This window comes from Eurosta solidaginis, chromosome X (assembly GCF_040869045.1).
Source record: "Eurosta solidaginis isolate ZX-2024a chromosome X, ASM4086904v1, whole genome shotgun sequence".
In the NCBI taxonomy this organism is placed as follows: Eukaryota; Metazoa; Arthropoda; class Insecta; order Diptera; family Tephritidae; genus Eurosta; species Eurosta solidaginis.
In genome coordinates, this window is record NC_090324.1 from 209419403 (window position 1) to 209441920 (window position 22518).

Sequence of the window (22518 nt, forward strand, 5' to 3'; positions counted from 1 at the left end):
TGCTAGCAACATTAAGTGATTGGATTTCGTAGTTTTCCCGTTTTTATCCAATTTTCAGCCACCGGTCGATAGCTTCACGTAATTCAGAAGCCACTTTATATAAATGTTCATTTGTTGCCTTATCAGCGAAAAAAAAAACATGCCTTGTAAATAATTAATTTTAGTTTAATGGTTGAGTTTTGGTATTTGCTTTTCTTCTTCTTGATGATTTTATGGGACTTGTGCTGACAATCCAATGAAGAATTTCGCAGGCCAAAAGCTTGTAAGTCATTATGTTCTAGTAAACCAGTGATGGTATGAAAAAGCATTTCCACCGCCAATTCACATATTTCAAATAATACGCTGTATATTGCATTTTGTCTATAGTTTGTTGTTAGTTTCATTTCCTACCTTACGTACACGGCAGATTATTGCAAAATAGTGCTGTACCAATCAAGTAATAATGCGTAAACCAAACTAATACAGAACCAGCCTTCGAACGCAATTTTATTTGATCAAATGTCTTGGGCAACTGATACACCGCAAACCAATAAAGGCATGGTGTAGGTGAGCACAATAAAAGCGTCGATATCTGCACTGTACGAAGAATGTGAAAAACACTGTAAGCAGTAGCGCACGCAGCACCAACGTCAGCGATTTATATTCTTTAAAAGTTGCACAATAGGATAATTTGGCAATAATGTGCTTAGGAAAACTCTTAAAGTATTTGACGCAGTGATAGAGAAGGAACGCAAGCACCGGTAGTGCTAAGATAAAACCTGGTAATTGGTTTACTTCATATTAACGTAAAAACCCAACATTCCAATAATGCGACTGTATATATGAATATGGGAATGGAAATGTCTTATCACACCATGGCGAATGTTAAGGTTTTCTCTGACCAGCCAAAATATAAATTCCTTTTACGTCCATAATCCAATACCGCTGATGTATGTACTATTGTACGATCGGACATAAAAAAAAAAAAATTGTTCGAATGCATAGAAATAGAAGAATGTTAAAGGCATTAAAGCCGCTAGGATGCAAGTCACCAGTTTCAATGTGGTAAAACAATGGTATGTCTTCTTGACATGATTAACTATGCTGTGACGTAGCATAAAATATATAGGATATCCAACATCACTAACCTGCAAAGAAAAAATTCATTAATAAAATGCACAAATGGGCATCGAAAAAATGTGACAACTGACATCGTGGCCGGCGCGGCAGTTGGAGCACCTCTTTTGCGAAGCCGGTAATCAAAAAAAAAAAAAAAACAAACAAACGATAACCCCGATGTCCTGTACCATCTGCACCTGAAAATGTAAGGAAATTAATTACTAATAAGAAAACGAAAGAAAATTTGTTTATAACAAGAAATAAAAGAAAATATTAAAAGTTACTTACCATATTTCCTCCTCACTAATCACCAGCACCGTACTCCAGCCACGCATTAAAATGAATTGAATGAAGAAACGGCAAAGAGGTTTACCGTTTACTTCAATTCAGTTGAAAATTCCAGTCTCTACAAGAAATGATTGTTCATTTTGTTTTTGTATTTCGCCGTGGGCATAATTATGTATGTATGTTTATATACGTTGTCTCTCACACGATGTAGTGCTGCACAAAATGTGCAGGTAGGTACCGAAAGCCCGCAAAACACAAAATCGGGATCGGCCTTTTTGACCCATACTAACACATCGGGCAGTCCGAAAACATACTTACGCACAAAAATGAAGGAAGAAATCTCATTCAAAATTAATTACACCCTCATTCAAAAAAACAAAAAAATGTTTTTTTTAGTTTTTTTTTGCCTGATTTCTTTTGCCGTCGGACTGCTTATTCTTTTCTGGCTGGGGGCAGGACTTGTCGTTTTTCAACAACAAACATCACAAACAGTCATTATAAGGGCTCGGTACAAAAACAATACGGGTCCCGAAATAAAAGAATCCCGACACGACAAAATCCCGAAATGGAAAAAAGTCAACTGTTTCTACCGGCCTAGTGTGCTACTGCCCCAGTGACCTAGTTTTTTTTCAAGGGCAAGCAAATACATATATGTATATATATTCGCACGCCACAAATTTACCATACCAGCTGTCCGCTGACCAATAAACACACGACAGGGTTGCACGCCATCTCAAAATGGTACGTGCAGATAGAACGCGTCGTTGAGAACGCATCGCCAATCTGCATGCAAGCACCGGCAGTTGGTACACTTTCCAATTTAATTACGATTTGCGCTGCTCTTCATGAGCTTTCGCGCAAAATTAAATACATACCTTCGTCGGCCCCTACGCTTCGCTTTAAACTCGCTTTTATTCATCTATTTTAATATACGTTTTTGTAATAAAACACCTTCGCTTCACCCAACCAACCTCATGGCCACTCGCCCTGGCACATCCATAAAATGCCAAAGTCGACCTGAGAGCGACACGACACGTTATACGCTGGAACGGAGACCTCGGCCTCTTCGTCCAGCCCAGAAAAACCTCAAAACCCTCGAGTCTGGAACGGAGACCTCTGCCTCTTCGTCCAACCATCAAAAAAAACGCAAATCTGGAATGGAGACCTCGGCCTCTCCATCCGGAACGACAAAAAACCAAAGCATAACAAAAAAATGGTGCCACTCTGGAACGGAGACCTCGGCCTCTTCGTCCAGCCTTACTGGCCATCGACTATACACATATTACATTCTGAATTTCTATATTTATGTATAATTCAATGGCAAGAAATATTCACTGTTAACTGTTCATAACCGCTAATTTTACAAATCTTAGCTCAGGTGGCATGCGAAGCAAGTCGGAAGGGATTCCCGGCCATTTTGCGTCGTCAGACGAACTCCTCATCTAGATTAAGTTTAGTGTGTAAGTCTTATATTCATTTATATTTATTTTTCTCGTTTCAGTGGAGGTCGTTGGCGGAAAACGATGTTGCGCATCGTAAGGGGGCCGGCATGTTTAGGCAGGATGCCTAACTTTTTCCGCATATGTCTGCTATCCCCCCAATGCAACCCTGCGAATCGATACTCGATACTCGAATTAATTTGTAACCACCCACACCATCACCGCCACATGCATGTGCATGCATGTACATGTACGTGTATGTGTGTTTTTTGTCAGCACTCATGCATATGCATGTCGGGGTTGATGTGTGGGTGCCTTTCCCCTCCAAAACGGAGGATTCTGCGGGTCAACGGTTGTAGCTTGCTATACAACCGGCCTCTTTGATTTCAACAGCCGTACCATACGCATCTGCCCCCAGCGATCTCTGCCGTGTTCCAGCATATTCAGGTAATATTGTAATAAGTTTATTTTACCTCTACCCAATGAAGTGCATTTTTATAACGAGGAAACTCCTCCCGTGTTCTTCTTTATTTCCTTTTGAGTGCATCACCCATTGAGCGAGATCGACCCTTGTGCGCCTACCCACTGCCGGTTTACGACGCACTCAGGCCGAACAGTCGTCAACGGTTCAATTTCTACGTCATAGTGGTTGGGGTTTAACGATCAAAAGGGATAAGTGTCCATATCTATTGCACCAAGCAAGATAGAATCGATTTTATTTTTGCAGATGGTAGGTTTTTATGTGTATATTAATCCACAAGCTGATACAAGGTTTTGCCGTTAACTGTTCAATTTCAACGTCATAGTGGGTGGGGTTAAACGACTAAAAGGGATAAGTATCCATATTTATTGCACCAAACAAGACAGAATCGATTTTTTTTTGCAGATGGTAGGTTTTTCTGTGTATTTTAATCCAGAAGCTGATCCAAGGTTCTGTCGTTAACGGTTCAATTTCTACGTCATAGTGGGTGGGGTTAACCGATTAAAAGGGATAAGTGTCCATATCTATTGCAGCAAGCAAAACAGAATCGATTTTATTTTTGCAGATGGTAGGTTTTTTTGTGTATATTAATCCACAAGCTGATCCAAGGATCTGTCGTTAACGGTTCAATTTCTACGTCATAGTGGGTGGGGTTAAACGACTAAAAGGGATAAGTGTCCATATCTATTGCACCAAGCAAGATAGGATCGATTTTATTTTTGCAGATGGTAGGCTTTTATGTGTATATTAATCCACAAGCTGATCCAAGGTTCTGTCGTTAACGGTTCAATTCCTACGTCATAGTGGGTGGGGTTAACCCATTAAAAGGGATAAGTGTCCATATCTATTTCACCAAGCAAGATAGAATCGATTTTATTTTTGCAGATGGTAGGTTTTTATGTGTACATTAATCCAGAAGCTGATCCAAGATTCTGTCGTTAACGGTTCAATTTCTACGTCATAGTGGTTGGGGTTAAACGACTAAAAGGGATAAGTGTCCATATATATTGCACCAATCAAGATAGGATCGATTTTATTTTTGCAGATGGTAGGTTTTTATGTGTATATTAATCCACAAGGTGATCCAAGTTTCTGTCGTTAACTGTTCAATTTCTACGCCATAGTGGGTGGGGTTAACCGATTAAAAGGGATAAGTGTCCATATCTATTGCACCAAGCAAAATAGAATCGATTTTATTTTTGCAGATGGTAGGTTTTTATGTGTACATTAATCCAGAAGCTGAGATAAGATTCTGTCGTTAACGGTTCAATTTCTACGTCATATTGGTTGGGGTTAAACGACTAAAAGGGATAAGTGTCCATATCTATTGTACCAAGCAAAATAGGATCGATTTTATTTTTGCAGATGGTAGGTTTTTATGTGTATATTAATCCACAAGCTGATCCTAGGATCTGTCGTTAACGGTTCAATTTTTACGTCATAGTGGGTGGGATTAAACGACTAAAAGGGATAAGTGTCCAAATCTATTGCACCAAGAAAGATAGAATCGATTTTATTTTTGCAGATGGTAGGTTTTTATGTGTGTATTAATCCAGAAGCTGATCCAAGGTTCTGTCATTAACGGTTCAACTTCTACGTCATAGTGGTTGGGGTTAAACGACTAAAAGGGATAAGTATCCATATTTATTGCACCAAACAAGATATAATCGATTTTGTTTTGCAGATGATAGGTTTTTATGTATACATTAATCCACAAGCTGATCCAAGGTTCTGTCGTTAACGGTTAAATTTCTACGTCATAGTGGGTGGGGTTAACCGATTAAAAGGGATAAGTGTCCACGTCTATTGCACCAAGCAAGATAGAATCGATTTTATTTTTGCAGATGGTAGGTTTTTATGTGTACATTAATCCAGAAGCCGATCAAGGTTCTGTCGTTAACGGTTCAATTTCTACGTCATAGTGGTTGGGGTTAAACGACTAAAAGGGATAAGTGTCCATATCTATTGCACCAAGCAAGATATAATCGATTTTATTTCTGCAGATGGTAGTTTTTTATGTGTATATTAATCCACAAGCTAACAAAAGGTTCTGTCGTTAACGGTTCAATTTCTACGTCATAGTGGTTGGGGTTAAACGACTAAAAGGGATAAGTGTCCATATCTATTGGACCAAGCAAGATAGAATCGATTTTATTTTTGCAAATGGTAGGTTTTTATGTGTATATTAATCAACAAGCTGATTCAAGGCTCTGTCGTTAACGGTTCAATTTCTACGTCATAGTGGTTGGGGTTAAACGACTAAAAGGGATAAGTGTCCATATCTATTGCACCAAGCAAGATAGGATCGATTTTATTTTTGCAGGTGGTAGGTTTTTATGTGTATATTAATCCACAAGGTGATCCAAGGTTCTGTCGTTAACGGTTCAATTTCTACGCCATAGTGGGTGGGGTTAACCGATTAAAAGGGATAAATGTCCATATCTATTGCACCAAGCAAGATAGAATCGATTTTATTTTTGCAGATGGTAGGTTTTTATGTGTACATTAATCCAGAGGCTGATCCAAGATTCTGTCGTTAACGGTTCAATTTCTACGTCATAGTGGTTTGGGTTAAACGACTAAAAGGGATAAGTGTCCATATCTATTGCACCAAGCAAGATAGGATCGATTTTATTTTTGCAGATGGTAGGTTTTTATGTGTATATTAATCCACAAGCTGATCCTAGGATCTGTCGTTAAGGGTTCAATTTTTACGTCATAGTGGGTGGGGTTAAACGACTAAAAGGGATAAGTGTCCAAATCTATTGCACCAAGAAAGATAGAATCGATTTTATTTTTGCAGATGGTAGGTTTTTATGTGTGTATTAATCCAGAAGCTGATCCAAGGTTATGTCGTTAACAGTTCAATTTCTACGTCATAGTGGTTGGGGTTAAACGACTAAAAGGGATAAGTATCCATATTTATTGCACCAAACAAGATATAACCGATTTTGTTTTGCAGATGATAGGTTTTTATGTGTACATTAATCCCAAAGCTGATCCAAGGTTCTGTCGTTAACGGTTCAATTTCTACGTCATAGTGGGTGGGGTTAACCGATTAAAAGGGATAAGTGTCCATATTTATTGCACCAAACAAGATATAACCGATTTTGTTTTGCAGATGATAGGTTTTTATGTGTACATTAATCCCAAAGCTGATCCAAGGTTCTGTCGTTAACGGTTCAATTTCTACGTCATAGTGGGTGGGGTTAACCGATTAAAAGGGATAAGTGTCCATATCTATTGCTCCAAGCAGGATAGAATCGATTTTATTTTTGCAGATGGTAGGTTTTTATGTGTATATTAATCCAGAAGCTGATCCAAGGTTCTGTCGTTAACGGTTCAATTTCTATGTCATAGTGGTTGGGGTTAAACGACTAAAAGGGATAAGTGTCCATATCTATTGCACCAAGAAAGATAGAATCGATTTTATTTTTGCAGATGGTAGGTTTTTATGTGTATATTAATCCAGAAGCTGATCCAAGGTTCTGTCGTTAACGGTTCAATTTCTACGTCATAGTGGTTGGGGTTAAACGACTAAAAGGGATAAGTGTCCATATCTATTGCACCAAGAAAGATAGAATCGATTTTATTTTTGCAGATGGTAGGTTTTTATGTGTACATTAATCCCAAAGCTGATCCAAGGTTCTGTCGTTAACGGTTCAATTTCTACGTCATAGTGGGTGGGGTTAACCGATTAAAAGGGATAAGTGTCCATATTTATTGCACCAAACAAGATATAACCGATTTTGTTTTGCAGATGATAGGTTTTTATGTGTACATTAATCCCAAAGCTGATCCAAGGTTCTGTCGTTAACGGTTCAATTTCTACGTCATAGTGGTTGGGGTTAAACGACTAAAAGGGATAAGTATCCATATTTATTGCACCAAACAAGATATAACCGATTTTGTTTTGCAGATGATAGGTTTTTATGTGTACATTAATCCCAAGGCTGATCCAAGGTTCTGTCGTTAACGGTTCAATTTCTACGTCATAGTGGGTGGGGTTAACCGATTAAAAGGGATAAGTGTCCATATCTATTGCTCCAAGCAGGATAGAATCGATTTTATTTTTGCAGATGGTAGGTTTTTATGTGTATATTAATCCAGAAGCTGATCCAAGGTTCTGTCGTTAACGGTTCAATTTCTACGTCATAGTGGTTGGGGTTAAACGACTAAAAGGGATAAGTGTCCATATCTATTGCACCAAGAAAGATAGAATCGATTTTATTTTTGCAGATGGTAGGTTTTTATGTGTATATTAATCCACAAGCTGATCCAAGGTTCTGTCGTTAACGGTTCAATTTCTACGTCATAGTGGGTGGGGTTAAACTACTAAAAGGGATAAGTATCCATATTTATTGCACCAAACAAAATATAATCGATTTTGTTTTTGCAGATGATAGGTTTTTATGTGTATATTATTCCACAAGCTGATCCAATGTTCTATCGTTAACGGTTCAATTTCTACGTCATAGTGGGTGGGATTAACCGATTAAAAGGAATAAGTGTCCATATCTATTGCACCAAGCAAGATAGAATCGATTTTATTTTTGCAGATGGTAGGTTTTTATGTGTATATTAATCCACAAGCTGATCCAAGGTTCTGTCGTTAACGGTTCAATTTCTACGTCATAGTGGGTGGGGTTAAACGACTAAAAAGGATAAGTATCCATATTTATTGCACCAAACAAGATAGAATTGATTTTGTTTTTGCAGATGATAGGTTTTTATGTGTATATTAATCCAGAAGCTGACCCAAGGTTCTGTCGTTAACGGTTCAATTTCTACGTCATATTGGTTGGGGTTAAACGACTAAAAGGGATAAGTCTCCATATCTATTGCACCAAGCAAGATAGAATCGATTTTATTTTTGCAGGTGGTACGTTTTTATGTGTATATTAATCCAGAAGCTGATCCAAGGTTCTATCGTTAACGGTTCAATTTCTACGTCATAGTGGTTGGGGTTAAACGACTAAAAGGGATAAGTGTCCATATCTATTGCACCAAGCAAGATATAATCGATTTTATTTTTGCAGATGGTAGTTTTTTATGTGTATATTAATCCACAAGCTAATACAAGGTTCTGTCGTTAACGGTTCAATTTCTTCGTCATAGTGGGTGGGGTTAAACGACTAAACGGGATAAGTGTCCATATCTATTGCACCAAGAAAGATAGAATCGATTTTATTTTTGCAGATGGTAGGTTTTTATGTGTATATTAATCCAGAAGCTGATCCAAGGTTCTCTTGTTAACGGTTCAATTTCTACGTCATAGTGGGTGGGGTTAAACGACTAAAAGGGATAAGTATCCATATTTATTGCACCAAACAAGATATAGCCGATTTTGTTTTTGCAGATGATAGGTTTTTATGTGTATATTAATCCACAAGCTGGCCAATGTTCTATCGTTAACGGTTTAATTTCTACGTCATAGTAGGTGGGATTAACCGATTAAAAGGGATAAGTGTCCATATCTATTGCACCAAGCAAGATAAAATCGATTTTATTTTTGCAGATGGTAGGACTTTATGTGTTTATTAATCCAGAAGCTGATCCAAGGTTCTGTCGTTAACGGTTCAATTTCTACGTCATAGTGGTTGGGGTTAAACGACTAAAAGGGATAAGTGTCCATATCTATTGCATAAAGTGTAATAGACCGCATAGACAAACTCCGACTCGTGCGTACTGAGTTGGCCAAGAACATACAAAACGCTTTTGAGAAATCAGCTCAACGCTACAACCTCCGAAGCAGAGTAAAACCATTCAGTGTAGGTGAAAATGTATATCGGCGCAATTTCGTTCTGAGCGACAAAGCGAATAAGTTTAACGCCAAGCTAGCACCCGTTTTTGTAAAAGCTACAGTTCTCGCCACAAAAGGAAACTCCATGTATCAATTGCAAGACATACATGGTAAAATAGGGTGGTACCACGGAAAAGATATTAAGGAATGCAAGGGTTAAAACACAAATTACCGTCAGATAATGTCCTATAAAACAAATAAAAAAGGACAAACCTATATAAATATCTATCTCTATCCCTATTTAATTATCTCCGTTTCGCATCACGCCACCTTTTTTTTACTTGTTTTTCCGTGCCTATAAAAGCCTCGGCTTTAGGATAGCGGGCAGTTTTTGGCTGGATAAAGTTGGCAGTGGAGGTATACTCTCGGGCAAATATTTGTTGGTTACAATCGAAAAAGTCATGTCGACGGAAGGAAAAGTAGATGAGTTTACTAAGTTCTTTTTTCTAAAGATTAATAAAATAAAATAATCGCGTAATTCGGTTCGAATTAAAATTAAATTGCACGGGTGTTCCTGGTTGCGGTGCTCCTGAGTTGCAGATTTCCGGGTTGTAGTGTTCCTGGTTCCTAAAAGGGCTTTCCAAATTAAGTGCGAGTAAAGATGAGGATCTGTGGTATCGTGAACAGGAATTTCCTGGCTTTGGGTTCGACCCATTTGTGCGAAATTTGCAATCCCATTTAAAAACAATGATTTAGCTCAAAAATTGCATAAATCTTCTTATTTCACTACAGTACCCTAAATTTTGGGCGCATATGCATTGTCGTTTTTTTATTTAATTATTACATTCTCTTAAAAATCGTTTTGATTGATTTCCGAAAAGAGGAAAAAAAAAAAAAGAAAAAAAAATGAGAAATCTAAATAAAATGCTATCTAAGTTTATCGTTGACAATTTGTATAAGTGTGTATGTGGATTAAGGTTTTGAGAGACGTGTAAATTGTAATTTAAAGGGCTATAGAAATTTGCTAAATTTGCCAACTTTAACATCAAATAATTTTTAAATTATAAGTTTGCGCACTTTAAAATATATATATATATATAAAAAAAGAAAAAAGAAAAATGTTCTATTTCCAAAATTATAAGTTTGCGCACTTTAAATATATATATATATATATATATATATATATATATATATATATATATATATATATATAAGAAAGAAAAAAGAAAAATGTTCAAATTCCAAAATTATGTACCAAGAGAAAAAATTATATGAGTACATATATAAAATAGATAAAGAATTGTTAGAAAGAGACAAATGTAAGTGGTATTGGGAGAGTGAAGAGTGGAATCTAAAAATAATAATATAGAAACGAAGTGACATGAAACAAAATCGAATTAAAATAATTTGAGTGCACTAAGCTTTAATTTTCAGCAAATCAGCGGAATCGTCGAAGGCCTTCATCGACTTCCTGCACCAAATCATGTGAGTTTGCAAAATTTCATTTATTATCTCCATTATTTCCATTTTGTTTCGCGTTTTGGGTTTGTAGTATGTCTTCATACATACTTTGATAAGTAATAGTGCTATCCCGCTCTAATGGTCAGCTGTTAAAGGTAAGAGCGGATAGAGAGAACTTACAAAAAAGGAAAACCCAGTATTTTAGTATATATGCTTTCATTGCAATTTTTCCAATTAAATTTAAATTAAATTAATATTATTTCGAATTGCCATTAACGGGACCATTTTTCAAATGCTTTCCACTTTTCTATTACCGCAGTATATCAATTTTGTAGATTATTAATTTGAATTATTACATACCTAGTAGGCTGGTTATTCAAAAGTCGTTCCGATTCCATGCCGTTCCTATAGATGTTCGGACTTAAACATAATAGTAAAAATAGTACTTTTTTTCTTTAGTACTAAAGTTAGTATGAAATCAAATTCTGATCTTTTTCTTTTTAATTGATTAGTCTTTTATTAAATAAAACATGAATTGTTAAGTTTGTAAAAATGGTCTGAAATTCGTTGTTGTTGTTGCTTTACATTGGGACATCTCATTAACATCTGAGAAGTCATGGTTGGGTGGGATAAGAGCGGTAAGTAATTGGTAGGAGAACCGCTAGGCAAAAGACAAAGTATTGTGTCGCTTTTTAAAAAGGTTAATCAACAGTCCTATTGAGTGATGAGGTAAGAAATTCCTTAACCCTTACGTGTGCGTAAATTTTTTATTGTTAGGCCTTGGGTTTGTCGTAACTGGTGGTTTGGTCGGTCGTTTGGTCAACGAACCCACATAAGTGGCTGAAGCTCCAGGACAGCTAGACGCACACGGGCAGACGCCGATCATCTTCTTCGTGCCACCAGGTAAACTTGGTACAACTGCGAAACAATTGTCAACCCAGAGTAAGTATGCTTGTCAAAGGTCCCATAACAGAAAATGGCGCCCAACGTGGGGCCCCAGCGTAGAAGAAAGCGAAAAATAATTTTTAGCTTTAACTAGGGGTTTCACAAACCATTTTCCTATAAGAATTTTGTTTCTCTTCATTTATTTTTATTTTTGTAGTACCGGTTTCATAGCCATTGGTATTTGGAATTTAGTTTGAAACGATGAGATAAATTCACGTCGTACTAACCATACCAGTAGCTTTGGCCACATAATTGCAAATAAAACTGACGTATAATTCGTTATTTCTTTTTTTTTCATCTTGGATCTATTTGGAATTTGGCTATATGCATATTTTAAATACCATTTGAATGTAGAATCTCGTTATTGCATGTTTAAAGGATCAAGATTTAGTTCCATCAAATTTTTGTTGCAAGTTGGAATGCGTGTGTTGCACGTACTGCAACAACAAAAATTCTCACACCACATGAAAGTGAAAAAGAACACAAATGTCTTTGGCCGTATAACAACAAAACAAACAGCAACAATTGAAGAGTAAGACCATATTTGATTTGAATTTGCTTTAACAAAATTTTTTTTTGAATTTTTTTTCTGTATTTTGAATAAATACACACGCATATACATACACGCATATACAACAGCAACGACATATCTGTTACGCCACCGGAAGACACTAGAATCCGAAATATTTTCAGCGCCGTTATCTCCGCGCCACAAACTAATTTATTACAAGACTTCGAAACCCGATTTGCTCAACTGGAGCAGCGGTTAGATCAATCCGTTATTAATATTGTCTCTAGATTGCAAAACGTAAACTTGCAACCTCCACAAAACAATGATTTACCACCATTAGTTGATTGGCCACAAGATCCACCGGATTTTGTTAATGGCCTTAGTCAACATGGTGGCGCACCTTTAAATATGCATGCACAAGGAAATCCTTACAGGCATTCTAATGTGGGTTTTCCGCGCAGTAGTGAATTATCACACGTCACTAATTCTGGCAAAATTGCCAACCTTATTTCAAACTGGGACATCAAATTTGATGGCTCAAATCGTCTATCGGTAGAAAATTGTATTTATAGAGTCGAGTCACAGGTGATCGATACACTCGGAGGAAATATCTCTTTGTTCTGCGAACATGTCCAAAGCGTGTTTACTAAGGAGGCCAAAGATTGGTACTGGCGTTACAGACGCTCAGTAGATCGTTTTGTTTGGCCTAATCTTTGTCAAGCTCTCCGCACCCATTTTGCCGCACACCGTACTGATACGGATATTAAAGAGGCAATACGTACGCGCAAGCAAAATATGTCCGAAACTTTTGATGGATACCGCAATGCTATTTTTAAAATCGCAGAAAACTTGAGCATTCCTATCCCAGAGGCAGAACTTGTAGAAATACTACAGAGAGGGTTAAGACCTCGCTTGAGGCAACAACTTTTATACGTTTCCATTCCTTCGGTAGCTAAATTGCGCGAGTTATGCATCAAACACGAAAGCTTACTTCAAGAAATCGCTAGAGAGTCGTCTTCAAGTAATACTGGTTTGTCCACCCCTTATCGAAATACGCCTGTTCGTAAGCAAGTTAACGAAGTTGACATTGTGGATGAAATAGAAGAAGAACGCGGCGAAGACGCTATGGAAGTTGACGAGGTGACACGGCGTAGGAGCAACAATCAGCTGATGTGCTGGAATTGCCGCAAAGAAGGGCATCGTTACTTCGACTGCTTGGCAGAGCGAACGATATTTTGCTATGGTTGTGGTAGTGTAGGCGTGTACAAACCTACGTGTGTAAAGTGTAAGTCGGGAAACTTGCAAGCGAGCGAGGACTCGAAAACGGTTCCTCGCCAGAAATTATTAAGCCCAATCTTGAAACTAAGAATTTTTATAAACCAGAATTAAGACATTTAGTACCGTACCAAGATCGTTTGAAATTTTACCAAGAAAAACGAAAAGAAATTTTCAATAATATCGAAAAGGGCACACCACCTAAATCACGTTCGGCAATACGGGCAAGTAAATTTTGGAGAAAAGTTAAAGCAGGTAGAAAAGGGCTAACCAATTTAATATATTCTTTGCAAAAGCATTCGTCAGACCTTCGACCATATGCCGAAATAGAGATTATTAACGAAACTCATCTAGCTTTGCTCGATAGTGGAGCGCAAGTTTCTTGTGTAGGCAGCAACTTGGCTGAAAAGATCTGCGCGGATAAAAATATTAAAACCAATCATTGTTCATCGATACGAACTGCTGATGGCAATGACCAATTTATATTTGGTACCTCCTTATTTGAAATTACCTATAAAAGCAAAACATCAAAACTACTTTTTTATATTGTTCCTAGCTTGAAGCAAAATTTGATTTTGGGCGTAGATTTCTGGATCGCATTCCAAATAGCTCCCCATCTGATAAGCCAAATCGATTGTGTAAGCATCGATAATAATAATACTGATGTTTTAAATAATATGCACACCCTGACAACTGAGCAACAAAAACGTTTGCAAATCACAAAAATTTATTTCCGTCATATGCTAAGGAAGGTCTTGGCAAAACCAACCTTATTGAGCACGTAATTGAGTTAGAGCCAAACGTCCGTCCGTTGAAACAACGATATTTTCCTATTTCACCTGCTATAGAAAAGTTAGTTCGCAGGGAAATAGATGAAATGCTGAAGTTGGGAATAATCGAGGAGTCACCCAACAGTCCGTGGTCGAGTCCGGTTGTTTTAGTCCGTAAAGGTGAAAAAGTTCTTCTGTGTTTAGATTTACGCAAAGTAAATAGCGTAACTATTAAAGACGCTTACCCCTTACCCCACATAGATGGGATACTCAGTCGCTTACCAAGAGCTGAGTTTATATCTTCGCTCGATTTAAGGCGAGCATTTTGGCAAATTCCATTATCGGAAAAATGCAGAGATTTGACTTGTTTTACGGTACCAAACCGTCCTTTGTATAGATACCGCGTAATGCCTTTTGGCTTATGCAATGCCCCTCAGGCCTTATGTAGATTAATTGATCGCGTGATTACATCGAATTTAAGAGAGAGTGTATCCGTATATCTTGACGATTTACTCATCATATCAGAAAGTTTTGATGCTCACATGAAGACGATGTCGGAAGTTGCATATCATTTAAGAAACGCGGGCTTAACAATCAATATTGAGAAAAGCAAATTTTGTATGCGAGAAGTGAAGTACTTAGGGTATATTGTAGGGAACGGTACACTCCGTACTGACCCGGATAAGATATCTGCGGTTACACAATATCCCCAACCAACCACTATCAAGCAATTACGCCGATTTCTTGGCATGGCTGGTTGGTATAGGCGATTTGTACCGAACTTCGCTGCAGTTACTGCACCAATGACAAATTTGCTGAAAAAGGCTAAAGTTTTAAATGGACTGAATATGCCCAAACCGCATTTGAGTTGCTTAAAACCCTGTTATCGTCAGCACCAATACTGGCTAATGCTAACTATAGTAAACCTTTTCTTATTCAATGTGACGCTAGCAAACTAGGTGTAGGAGCAGTGTTGGCCCAAGTTAATGACGACGGTGTAGAAGTTTCCGTCGCGTATTTTTCGCAAAAACTAAATCGCGCACAAAGCAATTACAGCGTAACCGAGTTTGAATGCCTAGCAGCTATTCATAGCTTGAAAAAATTCCGTGCTTACGTCGAAGGCCAAGATTTCACGATAGTGACTGACCATGCAAGTTTGCAGTGGCTAATGAAGCAAAACGACTTAAGTGGTAGATTAGCACGCTGGTCACTCAAACAACAGGGTTATCGGTTTAGAATTGAGCACCGACGTGGTTCTCAGAATATCGTTCCCGATGCGTTGTCGAGGCAAAACTTTGATGAGCTAGGGGAAATTTCTGTCTGTCCAGCAGTCAATTTAGATTCGGAAGCTTTCAACTCCGACGAGTACAATAAATTAAAACAGAAAATTCAAGAATCTCAGAGTAGTTTACCAGACCTGAAAGTCAAAGCCGATAAAGTGTATAAGCGAACAGAATACGCGAATGGAAATGAAGAAAGATAACTCCTATGTTGGAAACTGTGGATTCCAAAAGAACTAGTCCAGGATACTATCGAAAAGGCCCATTGCCCTCCAAACAAATGCCATGGTGGTATGGCAAAAACGTTAGAACGCCTTCGTTTAAATTTCTACTGGCCATCGATGGTAAATGATGTTAAAAGTTTCATTTCTCGCTGTGATATTTGCCAGCAGAGTAAATCTACAAATATAATTCTTCGTCCACCTATGACAGCAAACTTAAATTCTGTACGTCCATGCCAAAGGTTATACGTTGATCTTTTAGGTCCTTATCCGCGCTCTAAGCAGGGTACTATTGGCATTTTTATAGTTCTCGACCATTTGACGAAATTTCCATTTATCGAAGCTGTCAAAAAGTTTACTGCCACTCCAATTTGCGACTTTTTATAAGAACAAATTTTCCCAATTTTTGGTGCACCTGAATGCATTGTATCTGACAACGGAAGTCAGTTCAAGTCCGTCAAATTTAAAAATTGTTTATCTTCCAGGGATATTAAACATTCGTTTACAGCCCTATATAGTCCACAAGCTAACGCGAGCGAGAGGGTCAATCGCTCCATTATCGCTGGTATCAGGTCATATCTCCAATCTGATCAAACCAATTGGGACAAAAATCTTCAAATGATAGCTGAAGCACTTCGGTCTTCATTTCACTAAACTATTGGCTGCACGCCATACTATGCGATGTTCGGTCAGCAGATGTTAAGTCATGCAGATGATTATAGTCTGCTGCGTACGCTCGAGTCTTTGGGAGGGGATGTTGTAATAGACCGCATAGACAAACTCCGACTCGTGCGTACTGAGTTGGCCAAGAACATACAAAACGCTTTTGAGAAATCAGCTCAACGCTACAACCTCCGAAGCAGAGTAAAACCATTCAGTGTAGGTGAAAATGTATATCGGCGCAATTTCGTTCTGAGCGACAAAGCGAATAAGTTTAACGCCAAGCTAGCACCCGTTTTTGTAAAAGCTACAGTTCTCGCCACAAAAGGAAACTCCATGTATCAATTGCAAGACATACATGGTAAAATAGCGTGGTACTACGGAAAAGATATTAAGGAATGCAAGGGTGGCAAGGTGCGAAACGGAGATAATTAAATAGGGATGGAGATAGATATTTATATAGGTTTGTCCTTTTTTAGTTGCTTTATAGGACATTATCTGACGGTAACTTGTGTTTTATACCGTCAGATAATGCCCTATAAAGCAACTAAAAAAGGACAAACCTATATAAATATCTATCTCCATCCCTATTTAATTATCTCCGTTTCGCATCACGCCACCTTTTTTTTACTTGTTTTTCCGTGCCTATAAAAGCCTCGGATTTAGGATAGCGGACAGTTTTTGGCTGTATAAAGTTGGCAGTGGAGGTATACTCTCGGGCAAATATTTGTTGGTTGCAATCGAAAAAGTCATGTCGACGGAAGGAAAAGTAGATGAGTTTACTAAGTTCTTTTTGCTAAAGATTAATAAAATAAAATAATCGCGTAATTCGGTTCGAATTAAAATTAAATTGCACGGGTGTTCCTGGTTGCGGTGCTCCTGAGTTGCAGATTTCCGGGTTGCAGTGTTCCTGGTTCCTAAAAGGGCTTTCCAAATTAAGTGCGAGTAAAGATGAGGACCTGTGGTATCCTTAACAGGAATTTCCTGGCTTTGGGTTCGACCCATTTGTGCGAAATTTGCAATCCCACTTAAAAACAGTGATTTAGCTCAAAAATTGCATAAATCTTCTTATTTCACTCCAATACCCTAAATTTTGGGCGCATATGCATTGTCGTTTTTTTATTTAATTATTACATTCTCCTAAAAATCTTTTTGATTGATTGCCGAAAAGAGGCAAAAAAAAAAAGAAAAAAAAAATGTGAAATCTAAATAAAATGCTATCTAAGTTTATCGTTGCCAATTTGTATAGGTGTGTATGTGGATTAAGGTTTTGAGAGACGTGTAAATTGTAATTTAAAGGGCTATAGAAATTTGCTAAATTTGCCAACTTTAACATCAAATAATTTTTAAATTATAAGTTTGCACACTTTAAAATATATATATATATATATATATATATAACGAAAGAAAAAAGAAAAATGTTCAAATTCTAAAAATATGTACCAAGAGAAAAAATTATATGAGTACATATATAAAATAGATAAAAGAATTGTTAGAAAGAGACAAATGTAAGTGGTATTGGGAGAGTGAAGAGTGGAATCTAAAAATAATAATATAGAAACGAAGTGACATGAAACAAAATCGAATTAAAATAATTTGAGTGCACTAAGCTTTAATTTTCAGCAAATCAGCGGAATCGTCGAAGGCCTTCATCGAGTTCCTGCACCAAATCATGTGAGTTTGCAAAATTTTATTTATTATCTCCATTATTTCCATTTTGTTTCGCGTTTTGGGTTTGTAGTATGTCTTCATACATACTTTGATAAGTAATAGTGCTATTCCGCTCTAATGGTCAGTTGTTAAAGGTAAGAGCGGATAGAGAGAACTTACAAAAAAAAAACCCAGTATTTTAGTATATATGCTTTCATTGCAATTTTTCCAATTAAATTTAAATTAAATTAATATTATTTCGAATTGCCATTAACGGGACCATTTTTCAAATGCTTTCCACTTTTCTATTGCTGCAGTATAGCAATTTTGTAGATTATTAATTTGAATTATTACATACCTAGTAGGCTTGTTATTCAAAAGTCGTTCCGATTCCATGCCGTTCCTATAGATGTTCGGACTTAAACATAATAGTAAAAATAGTACTTTTTTTTCTTTAGTACTAAAGTTAGTATGAAATCAAATTCTGATCTTTTTCTTTTTAATTGATTAGTCTTTTATTAAATAAAACATAAATTGTTAAGTTTGTAAGAATGGTCTGAAATTCGTTGTTGTTGTTGCTTTACATTGGGACATCTCATTAACATCTGAGAAGTCATGGTTGGGTGGGATAAGAGCGGTAAGTAATTGGTAGGAGAACCGCTAGGCAAAAGACAAAGTGTTGTGTCGCTTTTTAAAAAGGTTAATCAACGGTCCTATTGAGTGATGAGGTAAGAAATTCTTTAACACTTACGTGTGCGTAAATTTTTTCTTGTTAGGCCTTGGGTTTGTCGTAACTGGTGGTTTGGTCGGTCGTTTGGTCAACGAACCCACATAAGTGGCTGAAGCTCCGGGACAGCTAGACGCACACGGGCAGACGCCGATCATCTTCTTCGTGCCACCAGGTAAACTTGGTACAACTGCGAAACAATTGTCAACCCAGAGTAAGTATGCTTGTCAAAGGTCTCATAACAAAAGCAAGATATAATCGATTTTATTTTTGCAGATGATAGCTTTTTATGTTTATATTAATCCGCAAGCTGATCCAAAGTTCTGTCGTTAACGGTTCAATTTCTACGTCATAGTGGGTTAGGTTAAACGACTAAAAGGGATAAGTGTCCATATCTATTGCACCAAGCAAGATAGAATCGATTCTATTTTTGCAGATGGTAGTTTTTTATGTGTATATTAATCCAAAAGCTGATCCAAGGTTCTGTCGCTTACGGTTCAATTTCTACGTCATAGTGGTTTGGGTTAAACGACTAAAAGGGATAAGTGTCCATATCTATTGCACCAAGCAAGATAGAATCGATTTTATTTTTGCAGATGATAGGTTTTATATGTATATTAATCCACAAGCTGATCCAAGGTTCTATCGTTAAGAGTTCAATTTCTACGTCATAGTGGGTGGGGTTAACCGATTAAAAGGGATAAGTGCCCATATCTATTGCACCAAGCAAGATAGAATCGATTTTATTTTTGTAGATGGTAGGGTTTTATGTGTAGCTGATCCAAGGTTCTGTCGTTAACGGTTCAATTTCTACGTCATAGTGGGTGGGGTTAACCTATTAAAAGGGATAAGTGTCCATATCTATTGCACCAAGCAAGATAGAATCAATTTTATTTTTGCAGATGGTAGGTTTTTATATGTATATTAATCCAGAAGATGATCCAAGGTTCTGTCGTTAACGGTTCAATTTCTGCGTCATAGTGGTTGGGGTTAAACGACTAAAAGGGATAAGTTTCCATATCTATTGCACCAAGCAAGATAGAATCGATTTTATTTTTGCAGATGGTAGGTTTTTATGTGTATATTAATCCACAATCTGATCCAAGGTTCTGTCGTTAACGGTTCAATTTTTACGTCATAGTGGGTGGGGTTAACCGATTAAAAGGGATAAGTGTCAATATCTATTGCACCAAACAAGATAGAATCGATTTTATTTTTGCAGGGGTTAACCGATTAAAAGGGATAAGTGTCCATATCTATTGCACCAAGCAAGATAGAATCGATTTTGTTTTTGCAGATGATGGGTTTTTATGTTTATATTAATCCACAAGCTGATCCAAGGGTTTATCGTTAACGTTTCAATTTCTACATCAAAGTGGGTGGGGTTAACCGACTAAAAGGGATCAGTGTCCATATTTATTGCACCAAGCAAGATAGAATCGAGTTTGTTTTGGAGATGATAGGTTTTTATGTGTATTAATCCACAAGCTGGTCCAAGGCTCTATCGTTAACGGTTCAATTTCTATGTCATAGTGGGTGGGGTTAACCGATTAAAAGCGATAAGTGTCCATATCTATTGCACATAGCAAGATAGAATCGATTTTGTTTTTGCAGGTGGTAGGCTTTTATGTGTATATTAATCCACAAGCTTATCCAAGGTTCTATTGTTAACGGTTCAATTTCTACGTCATAGTGGGTGGGGTTAAACAACTAAAAGGGATAAGTGTCCATATCTAATGCACCAAGCAAGATAGAATCGATTTTATTCTTGCAGGTGGTAGGCTTTTATGTGTATATTAATCCACAAGCTGATCCAAGGTTCTGTCATTAACGGTTCAATTTCTACGTCATAGTGGGTGGGGTTAAACAACTAAAAGGGATAAGTGTCCATATCTATTGCACCAAGCAAGACAGAATCGATTTTATTTTTGTAGATGGTAGGGTTTTATGTGTAGCTGATCCAAGGTTCTGTCGTTAACGGTTCAATTTCTACGTCATAGTGGTTGAGGTTAAACGACCAAAAGGGATAAGTGTCCATATTTATTGCACCAAGCAAGATAGAATATATTTTATTTTTGCAGATGGTAGGGTTTTACGTGTATATTAATCCGCAAGCTGATCCAAGGTTCTATCGTTAACGGTTCAATTTCTACGTCATAGTGGTTTGGGTTAAACGACCAAAAGGGATAAGTGTCCATATTTATTGCACCAAGCAAGATAGAATCTATTTTATTTTTGCAGATGGTAGGGTTTTACGTGTATATTAAATCGCAAGCTGATCCAAGGTTCTATCGTTAACGGCTCAATTTCTACGTCATAGTGGGTGGGGTTAAACGACTAAAAGGGATAAGTGTCCATATCTATTACACCAAGCAAGATAGAATCGATTTTAGTTTTGCAGATGGTAGGTTTTTATGTGTATATTAATCCAGAAGCTGATCCAAGTTTCTGTCGTTAACGGTTCAATTTCTACGTCATAGTAGTTGGGGTTAAACGACTAAAAGGGATAAGTGTCCATATCTGTTGCACCAAGAAAGATAGAATCGATTTTATTTTTGCAGATGGTAGGTTTTTATGTGTATATTAATCCAGAAGCTGATCCAAGGTTCTGTCGTTAACGGTTCAATTTCTACGTCATAGTAGTTGGGGTTAAACGACTAAAAGGTATAAGTGTCCATATCTGTTGCACCAAGAAAGATAGAATCGATTTTATTTTTGCAGATGGTAGGTTTTTATGTGTATATTAATCCAGAAGCTGATCCAAGTCTCTGTCGTTAACGGTTCAATTTCTACGTCATAGTAGTTGGGGTTAAACGACTAAAAGGGATAAGTGTCCATATCTGTTGCACCAAGAAAGATAGAATCGATTTTATTTTTGCAGATGGTAGGTTTTTATGTGTATATTAATCCAGAAGATGATCCAAGGTTCTGTCGTTAACGGTTCAATTTCTACGTCATAGTGGTTGGGGTTAAACGACTAAAAGGGATAAGTGTCCATATCTATTGCACCAAGCAAGATAGAATCGATTTTATTTTTGCAGATGGTAGGTTTTTATGTGTATATTAATCCACAATCTGATCCAAGGTTCTGTCGTTAACGGTTCAATTTCTACGTCATAGTGGTTGGGGTTAAACGACTAAAAGGGATAAGTGTCCATATCTATTGCACCAAGCAAGATAGAATCGATTTTATTTTTGCAGATGGTAGATTTTTATGTATATATTAATCCACAATCTGATCCAAGGTTCTGTCGTTAACGGTTCAATTTCTACGTCATAGTGGGTGGGGTTAACCGATTAAAAGGGATAAGTGTCCATATCTATTGCACCAAGCAAGATAGAATCGATTTTATTTTTGCAGATGGTAGGTTTTTATGTGTATATTAATCCACAATCTGATCCAAGGTTCTGCCGTTAACGGTTCAATTTCTACGTCATAGTGGGTGGGGTTAACCTATTAAAAGGGATAAGTGTCCATATCTATTGCACCAAGCAAGATAGAATCAATTTTATTTTTGCAGATGGTAGGTTTTTATATGTATATTAATCCAGAAGATGATCCAAGGTTCTGTCGTTAACGGTTCAATTTCTACGTCATAGTGGGTTGGGTTAACCGATTAAAAGGGATAAGTGTCCATATCTATTGCACCAAGCAAGATAGAATCGATTTTGTTTTTGCAGATGATGGGTTTTTATGTGTATATTAATCCACAAGCTGATCGAAGGTTTTATCGTTAACGTTTCAATTTCTACGTCAAAGTGGGTGGGGTTAACCGACTAAAAGGGATCAGTGTACATGTTTATTGCACCAAGAAAGATAGGATCGATTTTGTTTTTGCAGATGATAGGTTTTTATGTGTGTATTAATCCACAAGCTGATCCAAGGTTCTGTCGTTAACGGTTCAATTTCTACGTCATAGTGGGTGGGGTTAAACGACTAATAAGGATAAGTGTCCATATCTATTGCAC

General features: G+C 37.2%; 1 pseudogene; it reads right to left on the reverse strand.

Moving 5' to 3' along the window:
* Nucleotides 1-391: 391 nt before the first annotated feature.
* On the reverse strand, nucleotides 392-11705 carry LOC137235390 (GPI mannosyltransferase 2-like; annotated as a pseudogene).
* Between the last annotated feature and the right edge of the window lie 10813 nt (nucleotides 11706-22518).